General features: G+C 47.3%; 1 protein-coding gene across 1 annotated transcript in view; it reads left to right on the plus strand.

The window, feature by feature from the left end:
• The first annotated feature begins 474 nt into the window (after nt 1–474).
• Nucleotides 475–24446, plus strand: part of oat (ornithine aminotransferase) — a 59299-nt gene continuing 35327 nt past the window's right edge. Inside the window, 1 exon segment of the mRNA XM_065022909.1 lies at nt 475–788. The gene's annotated coding sequence lies outside the window, so the exon portion shown is untranslated.

A 24446-nucleotide genomic window follows, 5' to 3' on the forward strand; every position in this document is an offset into this window, starting at 1 on the left:
GTCAACAAGTAGGGCTGGATATTGGTCAATTTCTGTCTTTGAAAGAGCAAAGCCAGTTGAGGAGTGAAAAAAAAAATCATATTGATCTTTAAAGATAACTGAAACATATATTTAATTGATTTGATAGGATTTCTTTTCAACATGCAAAATGAAGACTAAGCTATTCAAATCATGAACCTCACACCTTGACATGTTAACTATTGATTATGATGAATTTAAAAAAAAGAGATCGCACTTGCTCTTCCAAAGAATATAATAAAAAAAAAAAAAAAAAAAAAAGCTTATTAAAAACAACAAAACAGGAAACAAATAGGCAGTAGGGCATGAAGGTATTTATGCACATATCAACACGTCGAAATGTGACCAACATCATCGCAATGATTTGTAGATATTGCATCATTGAAGTTGCGCATCATCCGTGCTATGCTCAATGTCATCCAGCGCATGTTGGACCAATTCTAGACATGCACCACTTAACCTTTACTAATGGCCACTTGGAATAGTTTCCCCAAGACAAACGGTGATATGATATGATATATATATATATATATATATATATATAAAAAAGAAGGGGTAATCTCTTTTGAAGTGCATATCCAAGTCAATCTAAATGAGTTGTCTGTAGATAGACAGCATCTTGGGGCGGGACAGTGAACCTCAAGCTGGTCTCGTTCACAGCAGCGTTTCTCTCCTGACTGCTGAACACGCGGCAGTGGAACGTTTCCTGTTTCTGAACATTTAAAAAACAACAACCACGTTATTTTCAAGAGGAGTTCATATTTTTAAAGGTAATTCGAGTGATATTGTATTAAGCTAAAGTACAAGTTATTTTTTTGATTGATTAGTTAGCTAGCTTGGTGGTAGGAGTTTCTCCGGTTTCCCCGAGCAGACGGTGGTTAGGTAACGGGAGCCAGCCGGTGTTTTATCACGTAACGTAGTTACAGCTATAGCTAACTAACTAACTAACTAACTAAAGTGGCGTTTGCAATACCATCTGGTTTAGCTAACGAATGTAGCTAGTTAACTAGTTAGCTACTTTTATCCAACCCAAAATAAACCATATTTCGTCGATAGCGCACAAACTGGTGAAGGTGAGCTAGCATGTTAGCATGCTAGCAACAGTATCTCAGGTAGCTTCGTCCCATAACTAACGTTAGCTAATATACATGGTCATTTAAAACGGATAACAATTTAGACTTAAGAAAAAAACATTTTAATGTTACCGATGGCTAACGTTATCTGTTACAGATGACAGGAGTCAAAATTATTGTTAATATAATTTATTTAAATGGAAAAATGAAGGACGAAGCTACCGCTCAGGTAATTTTCCATGAACTCGGCAGTGACAGATGGGGTTTGGTTGGTGAGGAGGGCAGTTAGCTAAATTACATTTGTTTTCATGCTAACTAGCTACGATTAGCTCTCTGTCTCTGTCTGTCTGTATGTCTCTCTCGCTCTCTCTCATTCTCTCTCTGTCTGTCTCTCTCTCTCTTTGTGTGTCAACAGGCTCGACCTGTTTTTAATTTAAATGACATATGGTTGTTGACAGTGGTTAATGTGTGAGTTGGGAGGTGCCCGGAACACACAGTGAGCGCTAGACCGGGGTGCTCTGAGGTACCGGATTAAACAGCCAAGTCACGTATTATCTATGGTGGTGACATGGACAGCGCTCTCCAAGGTGCTGATGAATCCATAGCATTTTAGAAGTCACTGCCGAACACGCATAGCCTATATGCCAACATACTGTAAAATAGAGGTGGGGTTGACACAAGTCCGAACTTCTTTATAGCACATTTTTCAAGCCTCAGTGTACAGCAACATTTGTTTTGGTGTTGTTTACAGCAATCACACCCAGGTCATATGCACATGCACACATACTCAACTGTGGTGCTTAGAAGACGCGAATTATCATACGATTTAAGACATCGATGTAGCAGTATAACAAATATCCCCATGTTGGAATATAGCATTTAAAAATAAGTCGATGTAGGTTACAGCATAACTAGCGCAGGGAGACAGAGAGGCTGCCGCCTACCTACAGACTTGAAATCACTGGCCACTTTAATAAATGGAACACACAATCATGTTTACATATCTCACATTACTCATCTCATATGTACAGTTGAAGTCAGAAGTTTACATGCACTTATGTAGGAGTCATTAAAACTCGTTTGCATACACTTATGTAACGACATAAGTATTGGAGTGGCCGTCACAAAGCCCTGACCTCAATCCTATAGAAAATTTGTGGGCAGAACTGAAAAAGCGTATGCGAGCAAGGAGGCCTACAAACCTGACTCAGTTACACCAGCTCTGTCAGGAGAAATGGGCCAAAATTCACCCAAATTATTATGGGAAGCTTGTGGAAGGCTACCAGAAACGTTTGACCCAAGTTAAACAATTTAAAGGCAATGCTACCAAATACTAATTGAGTGTACATAAACGTCTGACCCACTGGGAATGTGATGAAAGAAATAAAAGCTGAAATAAATCATTCTCTCTACTATTCTTCTGACATTCCCACATTCATAAAATAAAGTGGTGATCCTAACTGACCTAAAACGGGGAATTTTTACGAGGATTAAATGTCAGGAATTGTGAAAAACTGAGTTTAAATGTATTTGGCTAAGTTGTATGTAAACTTCTGACTTCAACTGTATATACTGTATTCTATACTATTCTACTGCGTCTTAGTCTAGGCTTTACTCATCTCATATGTATATACTGTATTCTATACTATTCTACTGTATCTTAGTCTATGTATTACTCATCTCATATGTATATACTGTATTCTATTCTACTGTATCTTAGTCTATGCATTACTCATCTCATATGTATATACTGTATTCTATACTATTCTACTGTATCTTAGTCTATGCATTACTCATCTCATATGTATATACTGTATTCTATCCTATTCTACTGTATCTTAGTCTATGTATTACTCATCTCATATGTATATACTGTATTCTATTCTACTGTGTCTTAGTCTAGGCTTTACTCATCTCATATGTATATACTGTATTCTATTCTACTGTGTCTTAGTCTAGGCTTTACTCATCTCATATGTATATACTGTATTCTATTCTACTGTGTCTTAGTCTAGGCTTTACTCATCTCATATGTATATACTGTATTCTATTCTACTGTGTCTTAGTCTAGGCTTTACTCATCTCATATGTATATACTGTATTCTATTCTACTGTGTCTTAGTCTAGGCTTTACTCATCTCATATGTATATACTGTATTCTATTCTACTGTGTCTTAGTCTATGTATTACTCATCTCATATGTATATACTGTATTCTATTCTACTGTGTCTTAGTCTGTTTTACTCATCTCATATCTATATACTTTATTCTATTCTATTCTACTGTATCTTAGTCTGTATTACTCATCTCATATGTATATACTGTATTCTATTCTACTGTGTCTTAGTCTAGGCTTTACTCATCTCATATGTATATACTGTATTCTATTCTACTGTGTCTTAGTCTAGGCATTACTCATCTCATATGTATATACTGTATTCTATTCTACTGTGTCTTAGTCTAGGCTTTACTCATCTCATATGTATATACTGTATTCTATTCTACTGTGTCTTAGTCTAGGCTTTACTCATCTCATATGTATATACTGTATTCTATTCTACTGTGTCTTAGTCTAGGCTTTACTCATCTCATATGTATATACTGTATTCTATTCTACTGTGTCTTAGTCTATGTATTACTCATCTCATATGTATATACTGTATTCTATTCTACTGTGTCTTAGTCTGTTTTACTCATCTCATATCTATATACTTTATTCTATTCTATTCTACTGTATCTTAGTCTGTATTACTCATCTCATATGTATATACTGTATTCTATTCTACTGTGTCTTAGTCTAGGCTTTACTCATCTCATATGTATATACTGTATTCTATTCTACTGTGTCTTAGTCTATCATCTCATATGTATATACTGTATTCTATTCTACTGTGTCTTAGTCTAGGCTTTACTCATCTCATATGTATATACTGTATTCTATTCTACTGTGTCTTAGTCTAGGCTTTACTCATCTCATATGTATATACTGTATTCTATTCTACTGTGTCTTAGTCTGTATTACTCATCTCATATGTATATACTGTATTCTATTCTACTGTGTCTTAGTCTAGGCTTTACTCATCTCATATGTATATACTGTATTCTATTCTACTGTGTCTTAGTCTAGGCTTTACTCATCTCATATGTATATACTGTATTCTATTCTACTGTGTCTTAGTCTAGGCTTTACTCATCTCATATGTATATACTGTATTCTATTCTACTGTGTCTTAGTCTAGGCTTTACTCATCTCATATGTATATACTGTATTCTATTCTACTGTGTCTTAGTCTAGGCTTTACTCATCTCATATGTATATACTGTATTCTATTATTCTATGTATCTTAGTCTTAGTCTTTACTCATCTCATATGTATATACTGTATTCTATTCTACTGTGTCTTAGTCTATGTATTACTCATCTCATATGTATATACTGTATTCTATTCTACTGTGTCTTAGTCTAGGCTTTACTCATCTCATATGTATATACTGTATTCTATTCTACTGTATCTTAGTCTAGGCTTTACTCATCTCATATGTATATACTGTATTCTATACTATTCTACTGTATCTTAGTCTATGCTTTACTCATCTCATATGTATATACTGTATTCTATTCTACTGTGTCTTAGTCTAGGCTTTACTCATCTCATATGTATATACTGTATTCTATACTATTCTACTGTATCTTAGTCTAGGCTTTACTCATCTCATATGTATATACTGTATTCTATTCTACTGTGTCTTAGTCTAGGCTTTACTCATCTCATATGTATATACTGTATTCTATTCTACTGTGTCTTAGTCTAGGCTTTACTCATCTCATATGTATATACTGTATTCTATTCTACTGTATCTTAGTCTAGGCTTTACTCATCTCATATGTATATACTGTATTCTATTCTACTGTGTCTTAGTCTATGTATTACTCATCTCATATGTATATACTGTATTCTATTCTACTGTGTCTTAGTCTAGGCTTTACTCATCTCATATGTATATACTGTATTCTATTCTACTGTATCTTAGTCTAGGCTTTACTCATCTCATATGTATATACTGTATTCTATTCTACTGTGTCTTAGTCTATGTATTACTCATCTCATATGTATATACTGTATTCTATTCTACTGTGTCTTAGTCTATGTATTACTCATCTCATATGTATATACTGTATTCTATTCTACTGTGTCTTAGTCTAGGCTTTACTCATCTCATATGTATATACTGTATTCTATTCTACTGTGTCTTAGTCTAGGCTTTACTCATCTCATATGTATATACTGTATTCTATACTATTCTACTGTATCTTAGTCTAGGCTTTACTCATCTCATATGTATATACTGTATTCTATTCTACTGTGTCTTAGTCTAGGCTTTACTCATCTCATATGTATATACTGTATTCTATTCTACTGTATCTTAGTCTATGTATTACTCATCTCATATGTATATACTGTATTCTATTCTACTGTGTCTTAGTCTAGGCCACTCTGACATTGCTCGTCCATATATTTTCATATATTCTTATTCCATTCCTTTACATAGATTTGTGTGTATTGGGTATTTGTTGTGAAATTGTTAGCTATTACTTGTTAGATATTACTGCACTGTTGGAACTAGAAGCACATCCACAATATCATCTTCCAAACACGTGTATGTGACAAATAACATTTGATATGAGCAGAACACACACACACACACACACACAGGCACACGCACACACAGGCACACACACACACAGGCACACACACACACAGGCACACACACACACGAGGGCGGCAGGGTAGCCTAGTGGTTAGAGCATTGGAATAGTAACCGAAAGGTTGCAAGTTGAAACCCCCGAGCTGACAAGGTACAAAATCTTTCGTTCTGCCCCCTGAACAGGCAGTTAACCCGCTGTTCCTAGGCCGTCATTGAAAATAAGAATTTGTTCTTAACTGACTTGCCTCGTTAAATAAATTAAATATAGGCCTCCTGCCTGTGATAATCTGAACTTCGCAATACAGAACACGTTTGTTTTAAGGAAGTATATGTTCATCCTTAGTTTTTTCAAAACTTCCCACAATGAGTCTCCAAGTCCATTGAACTCCTGACAGTCAGTTTCTTGCCCAAAGCCGGGATCGGCCTTGTGGCTGTGACGTTTAGCGTCCTTGTAAGTCTGTTAGGAAGACTGTTGTGAGTATTGCTTCATTTCGCTATAAACCTAGGAGCGTTTTTACTTTGTTCTTGAACTGACCAAATTGCACCTGTACTGAGTACTCTGTCGGTGGAGGCACCCACACTCCTCTCCGGCGCTGACTGTTCTCTGGCTCGTTTTCGGGTTCGATTCACCATTTTTCTCTGGATATTTGTACTTGGAAAAACGTCAACAAATTTGATTAATTATTTATTTTTTAAAATTTGATTTTCCCACTTAAAAAAAAAAATCAGTAAGGAGACGACTAGCCTAGGCTAAGTGATTTTACCTTGGGACATCTTCACTAGCTGACCACCACTACCAAGACCTGTGTCAAGATCAGTTACTTACTCCACCGGCCCTCCTCATAACCTCTATGTACAAATAAGAGAGCAGGTCTGGAATCAGTGTGTCAGGATGACGACTCAGGATCCTTATGCTTTTACCTGATGGTTTTTCTAGGGCTGGGAAAGGATAAATAACGAGTAGGCAAACTGGATTTTTTAACTCTTGATTGTTTTTGTTAGAATGTCTACAGTGAAACAATTAGTAAATCCGGGAAAATGGGTACCGGAACCGGGAAAATGGGTACCGGAACCGGGAAAATGGGTACCGGATCCGGGAAAATGGGTACCGGAACCGGGAAAATGGGTACCGGAACCGGGAAAATTGGTACCGGATCTGGGAAAATGGGTACCGGATCTGGGAAAGAGGGTACCGTACCGGATCTGGGCAAATAGGTACCGGATCCGGGAAAATGGGTACCGGATCTGGGCAAATAGGTACCGGATCTGGGAAAATGGGTACCGGATCTGGGAAAGAGGGTACCGTACCGGATCTGGGCAAATGGGTACCGGATCTGGGCAAATAGGTACCGGATCCGGGCATGCGGGTACCGTACCGGATCCGGGCAAGCAGGTGTCGGAACGAACAGTCAAAATCTGAGACGTGCTGATCCTGTTCAAATTAATCACTGGTTGTTGAATAAGAGACGGCTAAGAAGCCTTGCCAGTCGAGTTGTTAAAACACTTCGAGAGACAATCACTTAAACCAAAAACAATGTTATATTTTGATTACTCACCTGCCCTGAGCTAGCTATAACTGTGGGTTCATTACAATACACATAAGAGTCATTGGACAAAGGAGTTTGGTTAAGAGCCCCGACGCTCAATCTGAACGTGAACACGCGTTGCCTCAATCTGAACGTTAACACGCGTTGCTTCAATCTGAACGTTAACACGCGTTGCTTCAATCTGAACGTTAACACGTGTTGACCTCAATCTGAACGTTGACACGCCTTGACCTCAATCTGAACGTTGACACGCGTTGACCTCAATCTGAACGTGAACACGCGTTGCCTCAATCTGAACGTTAACACGCGTTGCTTCAATCTGAACGTTAACACGTGTTGACCTCAATCTGAACGTTGACACGCCTTGACCTCAATCTGAACGTTGACACGCGTTGACCTCAATCTGAACGTGAACACGCGTTGCCTCAATCTGAACGTTAACACGCGTTGCTTCAATCTGAACGTTAACACGCGTTGCCTCAATCTGAACGTTAACACGCGTTGACCTCAATCTGAACGTTAACACGCGTTGACCTCAATCTGAGCGTTAACACGCGTTGCCTCAATCTGAGCGTTAACACGCGTTGCTTCAATCTGAACGTTAACACGCGTTGCCTCAATCTGAACGTTAACACGCGTTGACCTCAATCTGAACGTTAACACGCGTTGACCTCAATCTGAGCGTTAACACGCGTTGCCTCAATCTGAGCGTTAACACGCGTTGCTTCAATCTGAACGTTAACACGCGTTGACCTCAATCTGAACGTTAACACGCGTTGCCTCAATCTGAACGTTAACACGCGTTGACCTCAATCTGAACGTTAACACGCGTTGACCTCAATCTGAACGTTAACACGCGTTGACCTCAATCTGAACGTTAACACGCGTTGACCTCAATCTGAACGTTAACACGCGTTGACCTCAATCTGAACGTTAACACGCGCGTTGACCTCAATCTGAACGTTAACGCGTTGACCTCAATCTGAACGTTAACACGCGTTGACCTCAATCTGAACGTTAACACGCGTTGACCTCAATCTGAACGTTAACACGCGTTGACCTCAATCTGAACGTTAACACGCGTTGACCTCAATCTGAACGTTAACACGCGTTGACCTCAATCTGAACGTTAACACGCGTTGACCTCAATCTGAACGTTAACACGCGTTGCCTCAATCTGAACGTTAACACGCGTTGACCTCAATCTGAACGTTGACACGCGTTGACCTCAATCTGAACGTTGACACGCGTTGCCTCAATCTGAACGTGGACACGCGTTGCCTCAATCTGAACGTTGACACGCGTTGCCTCAATCTGAACGTTAACACGCGTTGACCTCAATCTGAACGTTAACACGCGTTGCCTCAATCTGAACGTGAACACGCGTTGACCTCAATCTGAGCGTTAACACGTGTTGCCTCAATCTGAACGTTAACACGCGTTGACCTCAATCTGAACGTTAACACGCGTCGCCTCAATCTGAACGTTAACACGCGTTGCCTCAATCTGAACGTTGACACGCGTTGCCTCAATCTGAACGTTAACACGCGTTGCCTCAATCTGAACGTTAACACGCGTTGCCTCAATCTGAACGTTAACACGCGTTGCCTCAATCTGAACGTTAACACGCGTTGCTTGCGCTACGGTTTTGGAAGCATAAGGACTTTTATCTTTCATGTCAGCCACAAATATTTTTTCTAAAAACTAAATATTAAATTGATACACACTTTGTCAAGGTTAGTGTTCCCACAAGCCCATATCTGGCTCGTGGACATCTACAAGTCTCTGCTAGGTAAAGCCCCGCCTTATCTCAGTTCACTGGTCACCATAGCAGCACCCACCCCTTAGCACGCGCTCCAGCAGGTATATCTCACTGGTCATCCCCAAAGCCAATTCCTCCTTTGGCTGCCTTTCCTTCCAGTTCTCTGCTGCCAATGACTGGAACCAACTGCAAAAATCTCTGAAGCTGGAGACTCACATCTCCCTCACTAGCTTTAAGCACCAGCTGTCAGAGCAGCTCACAGATCACTGCACCTGTACATAGCCCATCTGTAAACAGCCCATCCAACTACCTCATCCCCATACTGTATTTATTTATTTATTTATCTTGCTCCTTTGCACCCCAGTATCTCTACTTGCACATTCATCTTCTGCACATCTACCATTCCAGTGTTTTAATTGCTAAATTGTAATTACTTTGCCAGCATGGCCTATTTATTGCCTTACCTCCCTTACCTCATTTGCACACACTGTATATAGACTTTTTTGACTGTACGTTTGTTTACTCCATGTGTAACTCTGTGTTGTTGTTTCTGTCGCACTGCTTTGCTTCATCTTGGCCAGTTCGCAGTTCTAAATGAGAACTTGTTCTCAACGGGGCCTACCTGGTTAAATAAAGGTGTTCTCAACGGGACCTACCTGGTTAAATAAAGGTGTTCTCAACGGGACCTACCTGGTTAAATAAAGGTGTTCTCAACTGGGCCTACCTGGTTAAATAAAGGTGTTCTCAACTGGGCCTACCTGGTTAAATAAAGGTGTTCTCAACGGGGCCTACCTGGTTAAATAAAGGTGTTCTCAACGGGACCTACCTGGTTAAATAAAGGTGTTCTCAACTGGGCCTACCTGGTTAAATAAAGGTGTTCTCAACGGGGCCCTACCTGGTTAAATAAAGGTGTTCTCAACGGGACCTACCTGGTTAAATAAAGGTGTTCTCAACGGGACCTACCTGGTTAAATAAAGGTGTTCTCAACGGGGACCTACCTGGTTAAATAAAGGTGTTCTCAACTGGGCCCTACCTGGTTAAATAAAGGTGTTCTCAACTGGGCCCTACCTGGTTAAATAAAGGTGAAATAAATCAGATCATTAATATCTCCCATGTTATAGCACATGGGGCCTTGGGCCAGTAGTCAGTGAAAGCATTTCTGGTGAGACTGATTGATTTGGTAATTCCATCTTTTCATGAGCTGTGAGGATAGATAATAGCAACATATAGAGGCATAGAAACTGGGCCACGCTGCTGCTGTGGTAGTCAGCTGACCTGAGGGATAGAGGGAGGTGAACTCTCGGTCCTATTCATTAGTGTTTAACTGTAGCAACTCCCCCTTTATTGGACAAGTTGAGGTAGTGAGTGAGTCCCTCTCTGTTTTGGTGCCTAGTGAATATGACCGTGAACTCTGGTCTTGTGGTGGTCGGTCACATGGCCTGTGAGTTGGACCTGGTCTTAATTTAGCTGTGGCTTGTGATGGACAGGGGGTGGGTTTTGGGGAGGCGGTGCCGACCACAACCTATCACCTTCTTCCCATGACCAATTTGGACAGGGGGTGGGTTTTGGGGAGGTGGTGCCGACCACAACCTATCACCTTCTTCCCATGACCAATTTGGACAGGGGGTGGGTTTTGGGGAGGCGGTGCCGACCACAACCTATCACCTTCTTCCCATGACCAATTTGGACAGGGGGTGGGTTTTGGGGAGGTGGTGCCGACCACAACCTATCACCTTCTTCCCATGACCAATTTGGACAGGGGGTGGGTTTTGGGGAGGCAGGCGGTGCCGACCACAACCTATCACCTTCTTCCCATGACCAATTTGGACAGGGGGTGGGTTTTGGGGAGGCGGTGCCGACCACAACCTATCACCTTCTTCCATGACCAATTTGGCAAATCAAACATTGCCCTCATGGGACAGACATGAACCTTTGTGAGGTCAGGGACTTGACTCCTGACTGACTCACTTAACTCTCTGGTTAAAGACCATCAACACCACTATGGAGTTAGCATTCTCCCTACTGTTCAATCCATGTGGATTTAGTTGTCCTGCTGATGTGTCCTGTGTTCATTCTATGAAATATGTGATCTTTTAAAAAAACTTTTAAAAAAAAACTGGAATTGAACGTTAATCTAGTGAACAACAAGCTCTTTAGAATTGGTCAAATATTAACTGGTGTTTTTTCATAGCTAAAGTTTAGCCCTATTTCTCAGCTAGGAAGTTTTGATAATATCATGAAGACCCCACCTGTAAAGAGGTGTAACTTACAGAGCCCTAAAAAGCCTTTCCAGTGGGCCGGTCATTTAAATGTGTAGTGTCACTTGATCATCTCATCTAGATTAATGAATCAGACTCCAGCCATGTGAGTGCCTGTTCTCTTTCAACTGCAGTGTATTATCTCTCCCTTCTATTGCAGCATACCAACTCGGTCTAGCCTGCACTCTTTTCACTAGACCCTTCCTGGGACTCCCTGCGTTGTTTCCATAGCAACAGTGCTGCCAATCAGAGAGAAAAGATCAGGAACAAGTGCACACTTACAAGTTCATTTAATAGTACGGGGTTTAGTTAATGTGAAACCAGAGGTCTAGCAGAGGTCAGGGTTTTCTATTGTGCCGCTGTGTTTGAAAGAGAAGTGCAACTCGGCATTCCTGCCCGCTGAATACACACTGAGTGGTGGATCACATACTGATGCCAGGCTGGTATATCATTATCACAGAATGTACCCTACCACCCATCCAGGGTTGGATGAGGACACGTTGTACCCTACCACCCATCCAGGGTTGGATGAGGACACGTTGTACCCTACCACCCATCCAGGGTTGGATGAGGACAGGTTGTACCCTACCACCCATCCAGGGTTGGATGAGGACACGTTGTACCCTACCACCCATCCAGGGTTGGATGAGGACACGTTGTACCCTACCACCCATCCAGGGTTGGATGAGGACAGGTTGTACCCTACCACCCATCCAGGGTTGGATGAGGACACGTTGTACCCTACCACCCATCCAGGGTTGGATGAGGACAGGTTGTACCCCACCACCCATCCAGGGTTGGATGAGGACACGTTGTACCCTACCACCCATCCAGGGTTGGATGAGGACAGGTTGTACCCCACCACCTATCCAGGGTTGGATGAGGACACGTTGTACCCTACCACCCATCCAGGGTTGGATGAGGACACGTTGTACCCTACCACCCATCCAGGGTTGGATGAGGACAGGTTGTACCCTACCACCTATCCAGGGTTGGATGAGGACACGTTGTACCCTACCACCCATCCAGGGTTGGATGAGGACACGTTGTACCCCACCACCCATCCAGGGTTGGATGAGGACAGGTTGTACCCCACCACCCTTTGTGGCCAGGGTTGGATGAGGACAGGTTGTACCCCACCACCCATCCAGGGTTGGATGAGGACAGGTTGTACCCTACCACCCATCCAGGGTTGGATGAGGACAGGTTGTACCCCACCACCCATCCAGGGTTGGATGAGGACACGTTGTACCCTACCACCCATCCAGGGTTGGATGAGGACAGGTTGTACCCCACCACCTATCCAGGGTTGGATGAGGACACGTTGTACCCTACCACCCATCCAGGGTTGGATGAGGACACGTTGTACCCTACCACCCATCCAGGGTTGGATGAGGACAGGTTGTACCCTACCACCTATCCAGGGTTGGATGAGGACACGTTGTACCCTACCACCCATCCAGGGTTGGATGAGGACACGTTGTACCCCACCACCCATCCAGGGTTGGATGAGGACAGGTTGTACCCCACCACCCTTTGTGGCCAGGGTTGGATGAGGACAGGTTGTACCCCACCACCCATCCAGGGTTGGATGAGGACAGGTTGTACCCCACCACCCATCCAGGGTTGGATGAGGACACGTTGTACCCTACCACCCATCCAGGGTTGGATGAGGACAGGTTGTACCCTACCACCCATCCAGGGTTGGATGAGGACACGTTGTACCCTACCACCCATCCAGGGTTGGATGAGGACACGTTGTACCCTACCACCCATCCAGGGTTGGATGAGGACAGGTTGTACCCTACCACCCATCCAGGGTTGGATGAGGACACGTTGTACCCTACCACCCATCCAGGGTTGGATGAGGACAGGTTGTACCCCACCACCCATCCAGGGTTGGATGAGGACACGTTGTACCCTACCACCCATCCAGGGTTGGATGAGGACAGGTTGTACCCCACCACCTATCCAGGGTTGGATGAGGACACGTTGTACCCTACCACCCATCCAGGGTTGGATGAGGACACGTTGTACCCTACCACCCATCCAGGGTTGGATGAGGACAGGTTGTACCCTACCACCTATCCAGGGTTGGATGAGGACACGTTGTACCCTACCACCCATCCAGGGTTGGATGAGGACACGTTGTACCCCACCACCCATCCAGGGTTGGATGAGGACAGGTTGTACCCCACCACCCTTTGTGGCCAGGGTTGGATGAGGACAGGTTGTACCCCACCACCCATCCAGGGTTGGATGAGGACAGGTTGTACCCCACCACCCATCCAGGGTTGGATGAGGACAGGTTGTACCCCACCACACATCCAGGGTTGGATGAGGACAGGTTGTACCCCACCACCCATCCAGGATTGGATGACAGGTTGTACCCCACCACCCATCCAGGATTGGATGAGGACAGGTTGTACCCCACCACCCTTGGTGGCCAGGGTTGGATGAGGACAGGTTATACCCCACCACTCTTGGTTGCCAGGGTTGGATGAGGACAGGTTGTACCCCACCACCCTTGGTGGCCAGGGTTGGATGAGGACAGGTTGTACCCCACCACCCATCCAGGGTTGGATGAGGACAGGTTGTACCCCACCACCCTTGGTGGCCAGGGTTGGATGAGGACAGGTTGTGCCCCACCACCCTTCCAGGGTTGGATGAGGACAGGTTGTACCCCACCACCCTTGGTGGCCAGGGTTGGATGAGGACAGGTTGTACCCCACCACCCTTGGTGGCCAGGGTTGGATGAGGACAGGTTATACCCCACCACCCTTGGTTGCCAGGGTTGGATGAGGACAGGTTGTACCCCACCACCCTTGGTGGCCAGGGTTGGATGAGGACAGGTTGTACCCCACCACCCATCCAGGGTTGGATGAGGACAGGTTGTACCCCACCACCCTTGGTGGCCAGGGTTGGATGAGGACAGGTTGTGCCCCACCACCCTTCCAGGGTTGGATGAGGACAGGTTGTACCCCACCACCCTTGGTGGCCATGGTTGGATGAGGACAGGTTGTACCCCACCACCCTTGGTGGCCAGGGTTGGATGAGGACAGGTTGTACCCCACCACCCTTGGTGGCCAGGGTTGGATGAGGACAGGTTGTACCCCACCACCCATCCAGGGTTGGATGAGGACAGGTTGTACCCCACCACCCTTGGTGGCCAGGGTTGGATGAGGACAGGTTGTACCCCACCACCCATCCAGGGTTGGATGAGGACAGGTTGTACCCCACCACCCTTGGTGGCCAGGGTTGGATGAGGACAGGTTGTACTCTACCACCCTTTGTGGCCAGGGTTGGTTGAGGACAGGTTGTACCCCACCACCCTGTGTAGCCAGGGTTGGATGAGGACAGGTTATACCCCACCACCCTTTGTGGCCAGGGTTGGATGAGGACAGGTTGTACCCCACCACCCATCCAGGGTTGGATGAGGACAGGTTGTAACCCACCACCCATCCAGGGTTGGATGAGGACAGGTTGTACCCCACCACCCATCCAGGATTGGATGAGGACAGGTTGTACCCCACCACCCTTTGTAGCCAGGGTTGGATGAGGACAGGTTGTAACCCACCACCCTTTGTAGCCAGGGTTGGATGAGGACAGGTTGTAACCCACCACCCTTTGTGGCCAGGGTTGGATGAGGACAGGTTGTACCCCACCACCCTTTGTGGCCAGGGTTGGATGAGGACAGGTTGTACCCCACCACCCATCCAGGGTTGGATGAGGACAGGTTGTACCCCACCACCCTTGGTGGCCAGGGTTGGATGAGGACAGGTTGTACCCCACCACCCATCCAGGGTTGGATGAGGACAGGTTGTACCCCACCACCCATCCAGGGTTGGATGAGGACAGGTTGTACCCCACCACCCTTGCTGGCCAGGGCTGGATGAGGACAGGTTGTACCCCACCACCCTTGGTGGCCAGGGTTGGATGAGGACAGGTTGTACCCCACCACCCTTGGTGGCCAGGGTTGGATGAGGACAGGCTGTACACTACCACCCTTTGTGGCCAGGGTTGGATGAGGACAGGTTATACCCCACCACCCTTTGTGGCCAGGGTTGGATGAGGACAGGTTGTACCCCACCACCCATCCAGGGTTGGATGAGGACAGGTTATACCCCACCACCCTTGGTGGCCAGGGTTGGATGAGGACAGGTTGTACCCCACCACCCATCCAGGATTGGATGAGGACAGGTTGTACCCCACCACCCATCCAGGGTTGGATGAGGACAGGTTGTACCCCACCACCCATCCAGGATTGGATGAGGACAGGTTGTACCCCACCACCCTTTGTAGCCAGGGTTGGATGAGGACAGGTTGTACCCCACCACCCTGTGTAGCCAGGGTTGGATGAGGACAGGTTATACCCCACCACCCTTTGTGGCCAGGGTTGGATGAGGACAGGTTGTACCCCACCACCCATCCAGGGTTGGATGAGGACAGGTTGTAACCCACCACCCATCCAGGGTTGGATGAGGACAGGTTGTACCCCACCACCCATCCAGGATTGGATGAGGACAGGTTGTACCCCACCACCCTTTGTAGCCAGGGTTGGATGAGGACAGGTTGTAACCCCACCACCCTTCCAGGGTTGGATGAGGACAGGTTGTAACCCACCACCCTTTGTGGCCAGGGTTGGATGAGGACAGGTTGTACCCCACCACCCTTGTGGCCAGGGTTGGATGAGGACAGGTTGTACCCCACCACCCATCCAGGGTTGGATGAGGACAGGTTGTACCCCACCACCCTTGGTGGCCAGGGTTGGATGAGGACAGGTTGTACCCCACCACCCATCCAGGGTTGGATGAGGACAGGTTGTACCCACCACCCATCCAGGGTTGGATGAGGACAGGTTGTACCCCACCACCCTTGCTGGCCAGGGCTGGATGAGGACAGGTTGTACCCCACCACCCTTGGTGGCCAGGGTTGGATGAGGACAGGTTGTACCCCACCACCCTTGGTGGCCAGGGTTGGATGAGGACAGGCTGTACACTACCACCCTTTGTGGCCAGGGTTGGATGAGGACAGGTTATACCCCACCACCCTTGGTGGCCAGGGTTGGATGAGGACAGGTTGTACCCCACCACCCATCCAGGGTTGGATGAGGACAGGTTGTACCCCACCACCCATCCAGGGTTGGATGAGGACAGGTTGTACCCCACCACCCATCCAGGATTGGATGAGGACAGGTTGTACCCCACCACCCATCCAGGGTTGGATGAGGACAGGTTGTACCCCACCACCCATCCAGGATTGGATGAGGACAGGTTGTACCCCACCACCCTTTGTAGCCAGGGTTGGATGAGGACAGGTTGTACCCCACCACCCTTCCAGGGTTTGATGAGGACAGGTTGTACCCCACCACCCTTCCAGGGTTGGATGAGGACAGGTTGTACCCCACCACCCTTGGTGGCCAGGGTTGGATGAGGACAGGTTGTACCCCACCACCCATCCAGGGTTGGATGAGGACAGGTTGTACCCCACCACCCTTGGTGGCCAGGGTTGGATGAGGACAGGTTGTACCCCACCACCCATCCAGGGTTGGATGAGGACAGGTTGTACCCCACCACCCATCCAGGGTTGGATGAGGACAGGTTGTACCCCACCACCCAGCCAGGGTTGGATGAGGACAGGTTGTACCCCACCACCCTTGGTGGCCAGGGTTGGATGAGGACAGGTTGTACCCCACCACCCTTGGTGGCCAGGGTTAGATGAGGACAGGTTGTACCCCACCACCCTTCCAGGGTTGGATGAGGACAGGTTGTACCCCACCACCCAGCCAGGGTTGGATGAGGACAGGTTGTACCCCACCACCCTTGGTGGCCAGGGTTGGATGAGGACAGGTTGTACCCCACCACCCTTGGTGGCCAGGGTTAGATGAGGACAGGTTGTACCCCACCACCCATCCAGGGTTGGATGAGGACAGGTTGTACCGCACCACCCAGCCAGGGTTGGATGAGGACAGGTTGTACCCCACCACCCTTGGTGGCCAGGGTTGGATGAGGACAGGTTGTAGCCCACCACCCATCCAGGGTTGGATGAGGACAGGTTGTACCCCAGCACCCAGCCAGGGTTGGATGAGGACAGGTTGTACCCCACCACCCTTGGTGGCCAGGGTTGGATGAGGACAGGTTTTACCCCACCACCCTTGGTGGCCAGGGTTAGATGAGGACAGGTTGTACCCCACCACCCATCCAGGGTTGGGTGAGGACAGGTTGTACCCCACCACCCAGCCAGGGTTGGATGAGGACAGGTTGTACCCCACCACCCTTGGTGGCCAGGGTTGGATGAGGACAGGTTGTACCCCACCACCCATCCAGGGTTGGATGAGGACAGGTTGTACCCCACCACCCTTGGTGGCCAGGGTTGGATGAGGACAGGTTTACCCCACCACCCTTGGTGGCCAGGGTTGGATGAGGACAGGTTGTACCCCACCACCCAGCCAGGGTTGGATGAGGACAGGTTGTACCCCACCACCCTTGGTGGCCAGGGTTGGATGAGGACAGGTTGTACCCACCACCCATCCAGGGTTGGATGAGGACAGGTTGTACCCCACCACCCAGCCAGGGTTGGATGAGGACAGGTTGTACCCCACCACCCTTGGTGGCCAGGGTTGGATGAGGACAGGTTGTACCCCACCACCCTTGGTGGCCAGGGTTGGATGAGGACAGGTTGTACCCCACCACCCATCCAGGATTGGATGAGGACAGGTTGTACCCCACCACCCTTTGTAGCCAGGGTTGGATGAGGACAGGTTGTACCCCACCACCCTTGGTGGTCAGGGTTGGATGAGGACAGGTTGTACCCCACCACCCATCCAGGGTTGGATGAGGACAGGTTGTACCCCACCACCCATCCAGGGTTGGATGAGGACAGGTTGTACCCCACCACCCTTGGTGCCCAGGGTTGGATGAGGACATGTTGTACCCCACCACCCTTGGTGGCAAGGGTTGGATGAGGACAGGTTGTACCCCACCACCCATCCAGGGTTGGATGAGGACAGGTTGTACCCCACCACCCTTTGTGGCCAGGGTTGGATGAGGACAGGTTTACCCCACCACCCTTGGTGTCAAGGTCTGTTTTGTGATTTCACCCCCTGGTGACCAGGGTTGATGAGGATTTCACCCCTTCCTTGGATGAGGCTGTCCCCACCCACTCCAGGGTTGGATGAGGACAGGTTGTCCTCCACCCACCACTCCTCCAGGGTTGGATGGGACTTAGGTTGTCCTCCACCCACCAGGGTTAACGATGGTCTTGGATGAGGACAGGTTGTCCTCCACCCACTCAGGGTTGGATGAGGACAGGTGCTGTCCTCCACCCACTCAGGGTTGGATGAGGACAGGTTGTACCCCACCACCCAGCCAGGGTTGGATGAGGACCTCCACCCACTCAGTGGCCAGGGTTGGATGGGACAGGTTGTGCCCTCCACCCACTCCAGGGCTTGATGGTACAGGTGCTGTCCTTCACCCATTCAGCAACGTTGGATGAGGACTGGTGTCCTCCACCCACTCACCCAGGGTTGGATGAGGACAGGTTGTACCCCCACCCACTCAGTGGTGGGACTTACTGCTGTCCTCCACCCACTCCAGGGTTGGATGAGGACTTAGGCTGTCCTCCACCACTCAGCAACTTGGTGGCGTTACTGCTTGTCCTCCACCCACTCAGGGTTGGATGGTACACTGCTGTCCTCCACCCACCCTTCCAGGGTTGGATGGTACAGGTTGCTGTCCTCCCCACCACCCACTCAGGGTTGGATGGTACAGGTTGTACTGCTGTCCTCCACCCACTCAGGGTTGGATGAGGACAGGATGGTACCACCCATCCAGGGTTGGATGCTTGTCCTCCACCCCCTTGGTGGCCAGGGTGGTGAGGACAGCTGTCCTCCACCCACCCAGCAACGATGGTGAGGACAGCTGTCCTCCACCCACTCAGTAGCCAGGGTGGATGAGGACAGGTTGTACCCCTCCACCCACTGGTCAGGGTTGGATGGGACTTAGGCTGTCCTCCACCCACTCAGTCCAACGATGGTATTACTGCTGTCCTCCACCCACTCAGGGTTGGAAGGATGGTACTTACTGCTGTCCTCCACCCACTCAGTGGCGATGGTACTTACTGCTGTCCTCCACCCACTCAGCAACGATGGTACTTACTGCTGTCCTCCCACCCACTCCAGGGTTGGATGATGGTACTTACTGCTGTCCTCCACCCACTCAGGCCGATGGTAGGACTGCTTTCCTTCCACCCACCCTTCAGTGTCAAGGTCGATGGTACCCCTGGTGACCACTGCTGTCCTCCACCCACTCACCCACTCAGTAACGATGGTACTTACTGCTGTCCTCCACCCACTCAGTAACGATGGGACTTACTGCTGTCCTCCACCCACTCAGCAACGATGGTACTTACTGCTGTCCTCCACGCACTCAGCAACGATGGTACTTACTGCTGTCCTCCACCCACTCAGTAACGATGGTACTTACTGCTGTCCTCCACCCACTCAGCAACGATGGTACTTACTGCTGTCCTCCACCACCCCACTCAGCAACGATGGTACTTACTGCTGTCCTCCACCCACTCAGTAACGATGGTACTTACTGCTGTCCTCCACCCACTCAGCAACGATGGTACTTACTGCTGTCCTCCACCCACTCAGCAACGATGGTACTTACTGCTGTCCTCCACCCACTCAGTAACGATGGTACTTACTGCTGTCCTCCACCCACTCAGTAACGATGGTACTTACTGCTGTCCTCCACCCACTCAGTAACGATGGTACTTACTGCTGTCCTCCACCCACTCAGTAACGATGGTACTTACTGCTGTCCTCCACCCACTCAGCAACGATGGTACTTACTGCTGTCCTCCACGCACTCAGCAACGATGGTACTTACTGCTGTCCTCCACCCACTCAGTAACGATGGTACTTACTGCTGTCCTCCACCCACTCAGCAACGATGGTACTTACTGCTGTCCTCCACCCACTCACCCACTCAGTAACGATGGTACTTACTGCTGTCCTCCACCCACTCAGTAACGATGGTACTTACTGCTGTCCTCCACCCACTCAGCAACGATGGTACTTACTGCTGTCCTCCACCCACTCAGCAACGATGGTACTTACTGCTGTCCTCCACCCACTCAGTAACGATGGTACTTACTGCTGTCCTCCACCCACTCAGTAACGATGGTACTTACTGCTGTCCTCCACCCACTCAGTAACGATGGTACTTACTGCTGTCCTCCACCCACTCAGTAACGATGGTACTTACTGCTGTCCTCCACCCACTCAGTAACGATGGTACTTACTGCTGTCCTCCACCCACTCAGCAACGATGGTACTTACTGCTGTCCTCCACCCACTCAGCAACGATGGTACTTACTGCTGTCCTCCACCCACTCAGCAATGATGGTACTTACTGCTGTCCTCCACCCACTCAGTAACGATGGTACTTACTGCTGTCCTCCACCCACTCAGTAACGATGGTACTTACTGCTGTCCTCCACCCACTCAGTAACGATGGTACTTACTGCTGTCCTCCACCCACTCAGTAACGATGGTACTTACTGCTGTCCTCCACCCACTCAGCAACGATGGTACTTACTGCTGTCCTCCACCCACTCAGCAATGATGGTACTTACTGCTGTCCTCCACCCACTCAGCAACGATGGTACTTACTGCTGTCCTCCACCCACTCAGTAACGATGGTACTTACTGCTGTCCTCCACCCACTCAGTAACGATGGTACTTACTGCTGTCCTCCACCCACTCAGCAACGATGGTACTTACTGCTGTCCTCCACCCACTCAGCAACGATGGTACTTACTGCTGTCCTCCACCCACTCAGTAACGATGGTACTTACTGCTGTCCTCCACCCACTCAGTAACGATGGTACTTACTGCTGTCCTCCACCCACTCAGTAACGATGGTACTTACTGCTGTCCTCCACCCACTCAGTAACGATGGTACTTACTGCTGTCCTCCACCCACTCAGCAACGATGGTACTTACTGCTGTCCTCCACCCACTCAGCAATGATGGTACTTACTGCTGTCCTCCACCCACTCAGTAATGATGGTACTTACTGCTGTCCTCCACCCACTCAGTAACGATGGTACTTACTGCTGTCCTCCACCCACTCAGCAACGATGGTACTTACTGCTGTCCTCCACCCACTCAGCAACAATGGGACATACTGTTGTCCTCCACCCACTCAGTAACGATGGTACTTACTGCTGTCCTCCACCCACTCAGTAACGATGGTACTTACTGCTGTCCTCCACCCACTCACCCACTCAGCAACGATGGTACTTACTGCTGTCCTCCACCCACTCAGCAACGATGGTACTTACTGCTGTCCTCCACCCACTCAGTAACGATGCTACTTACTGCTGTCCTCCACCCACTCAGCAACGATGGTACTTACTGCTGTCCTCCACCCACTCAGTAACGATGGTACTTACTGCTGTCCTCCACCCACTCAGCAACGATGGTACTTACTGCTGTCCCCACCCACTCAGTAACGATGGTACTTACTGCTGTCCTCCACCCACTCACCCACTCAGCAACGATGGTACTTAATGCTGTCCTCCACCCACTCAGCAACGATGGTACTTACTGCTGTCCTCCACCCACTCAGCAACGATGGTACTTACTGCTGTCCTCCACCCACTCACCAACGATGGTACTTACTGCTGTCCTCCACCCACTCAGCTGCGACTGTACTTACTGCTGTCCTCCACCCACTCAGTAACGATGGTACTTACTGCTGTCCTCCACCCACTCAGTAATGATGGTACTTACTGCTGTCCTCCACCCACTCAGCCACAATGGTACTTACTGCTGTCCTCATGGTTTTTCCCCATGGCATGTTGTAGTCTGGTTCTAGATATGCCGTTATCCTGTCTAGGAACGGGGTTCCGCTAGCGCCAACAGCCAATGAAATTGCAGGGCACCAAATTCAATCAACAGAAATCTCATAATTCAAATTTCTCAAACATACAAGTATTAGACACCATTTTAAAGATAAAATTCTTGTTAATCCAACGACAGTGTTTGATGTCAAAAAAGCTTTTAGGCGAAAGCAGAACACATCGTTATGTTAGGTCAGCAACTAGTCACAGAAAGCAGAAATAGAGATCAAATGAATCACTAACCTTTGATGATCTTCATCAGATGACACTCCCGGGACAACATGTTACACAATACATGTATGTTTTGTTCGATCAAGATCATATTTATATCCAAAAACCTCAGTTTACATTTGGCTTTGCCTCCAAAACATCCCGTGAATTTGCACAGAGCCACGTCAATTGACAGAAATACTCATAATAAACATTGATAAACGATACAAGTGTTATTCACAGAATTAAAGAGATACTTCTCCTTAACCTCTTCAGTCGACCCTCTACTTTTTTGAACATTCTGTTAAAAATCGCGCAACATTTCAGCGCCCTGCTACTCATGCCAGGAATATAGTATATGCATTTGCTTAGTCTGTGTGGATAGAAAACACTCAGACGTTTAAAAAGCTGGTTAAATCACTGCTGTGGCTTTACCAGAACGGCATTTACATCAAAAAGCACAGGAAAAACTGATCACTGAAAATGGGAAAATATATCCATGCGCTACTTGATCCCATTGATAAAGGTGAACCACAATTAATTGACTGAGGTTGCAGTACCTACAGCTTCCACACGGTGTCTAGAGTCTTGTCATTTCCCTTCGAGTTTTTTCTTGGTCAAACACATGCAGGACACCGTATCTAATCCGGTCTAGGACCGGATATTTTCGTTGAGTTTCTAGCCGGACATTTTTCCAGACGGACAGCTAATGATCTTTACATCGCCTGCTGATGAATTTTATCGCTTATTAACGTTTACTAATACCTAAAGTTGCATTACAAACGTATTTCGAAGTGTTTTGTGAAAGTTTATCGTCGACTTTTTGAATTTTAAAAAATGACGTTACGTTTTGAAACAATGTTTTTTTTGTTTATCACACAGTCTACATATAACGATATCTAGGCTTTATATGGACCGATTTAATCGAAATAAAGACCCAAATAGTGTTTATGGGACATCTAGGAGTGCCAACAAAGAAGATGGTGAAAGGTAATGAATGTTTTCTATTTTATTGTGCGGTTTGTGTAACGCCGAAATGCTAATTATTTTGTTTACGTCCCCTGTGGGTCTTTTGGGGTGTTGCATGCTATCAGATAATAGCTTCTCATGCTTTCGCCGAAATGCATTTTAAAAATCTGACTTGTTGCCTGGATTCACAACGAGTGTAGCTTTAATTCGATACCCTGCATGTGTATTTTAATGAACTTTTTAGTTTTAACTAATACTATTAGCATTTAGCGTAGCGCATTTGCATTTCCAGAGCTCTAGTTGGGACGCAAGCGTCCCGAGTAGAAGCAACAGGTTAATGTAACCGCTTTGTCAGATTTTTAAAAAAAACTTAGGGGAAAAGCAAACCGTGCAATAATCTGAGTACGGCGCTCAGAGACCAAAACAACCCAAAAAGATATCTGCCATGTTAGTCAACAGAAGTCAGAAATAGCATTATAAATATTCACTTACCTTTGATGATCTTCATCAGAATGCACTCCCAGGAATCCCAGTTCAAACGAAATATAGAATCATTCTTTAGGATGTTTTCATCATAAATCTTCAATGTTCCAACCGGAGAATTCCTTTGTCTGTAGAAAAGCAATGGAACACGAGGTAACTTTCACATGACCGTGCGTCACGAGCTCGTGGCTCTCTGACTCATTCGCCTCTCATTCGGCCCCACTTCACAGTAGAAGCCTCAAACAAGCTTCTAAAGACTGTTGACATCTAGTGGAAGCCGTAGGAAGTGCAAAATGACCCCATAGACACTGTGTATTCGATAGGCCAAGAGTTGAAAAACGACAAACCTCAGTTTTCCCATTTCCTGGTTGGATTTTTCTCAGGTTTTTCTCAGCAGTGAAATTGGTTTCGGTCTTATCTGACCAACAGAACAGATGTTCTGTCAGAGGCCAAAGAAATATCCCGTGGAGTAGCGCAGGGATCCATTTTAGGGCCACTCTAATTTC

This window comes from Oncorhynchus nerka, linkage group LG10, assembly GCF_034236695.1.
Source record: "Oncorhynchus nerka isolate Pitt River linkage group LG10, Oner_Uvic_2.0, whole genome shotgun sequence".
NCBI classification, from domain to species: domain Eukaryota; kingdom Metazoa; phylum Chordata; class Actinopteri; order Salmoniformes; family Salmonidae; genus Oncorhynchus; species Oncorhynchus nerka.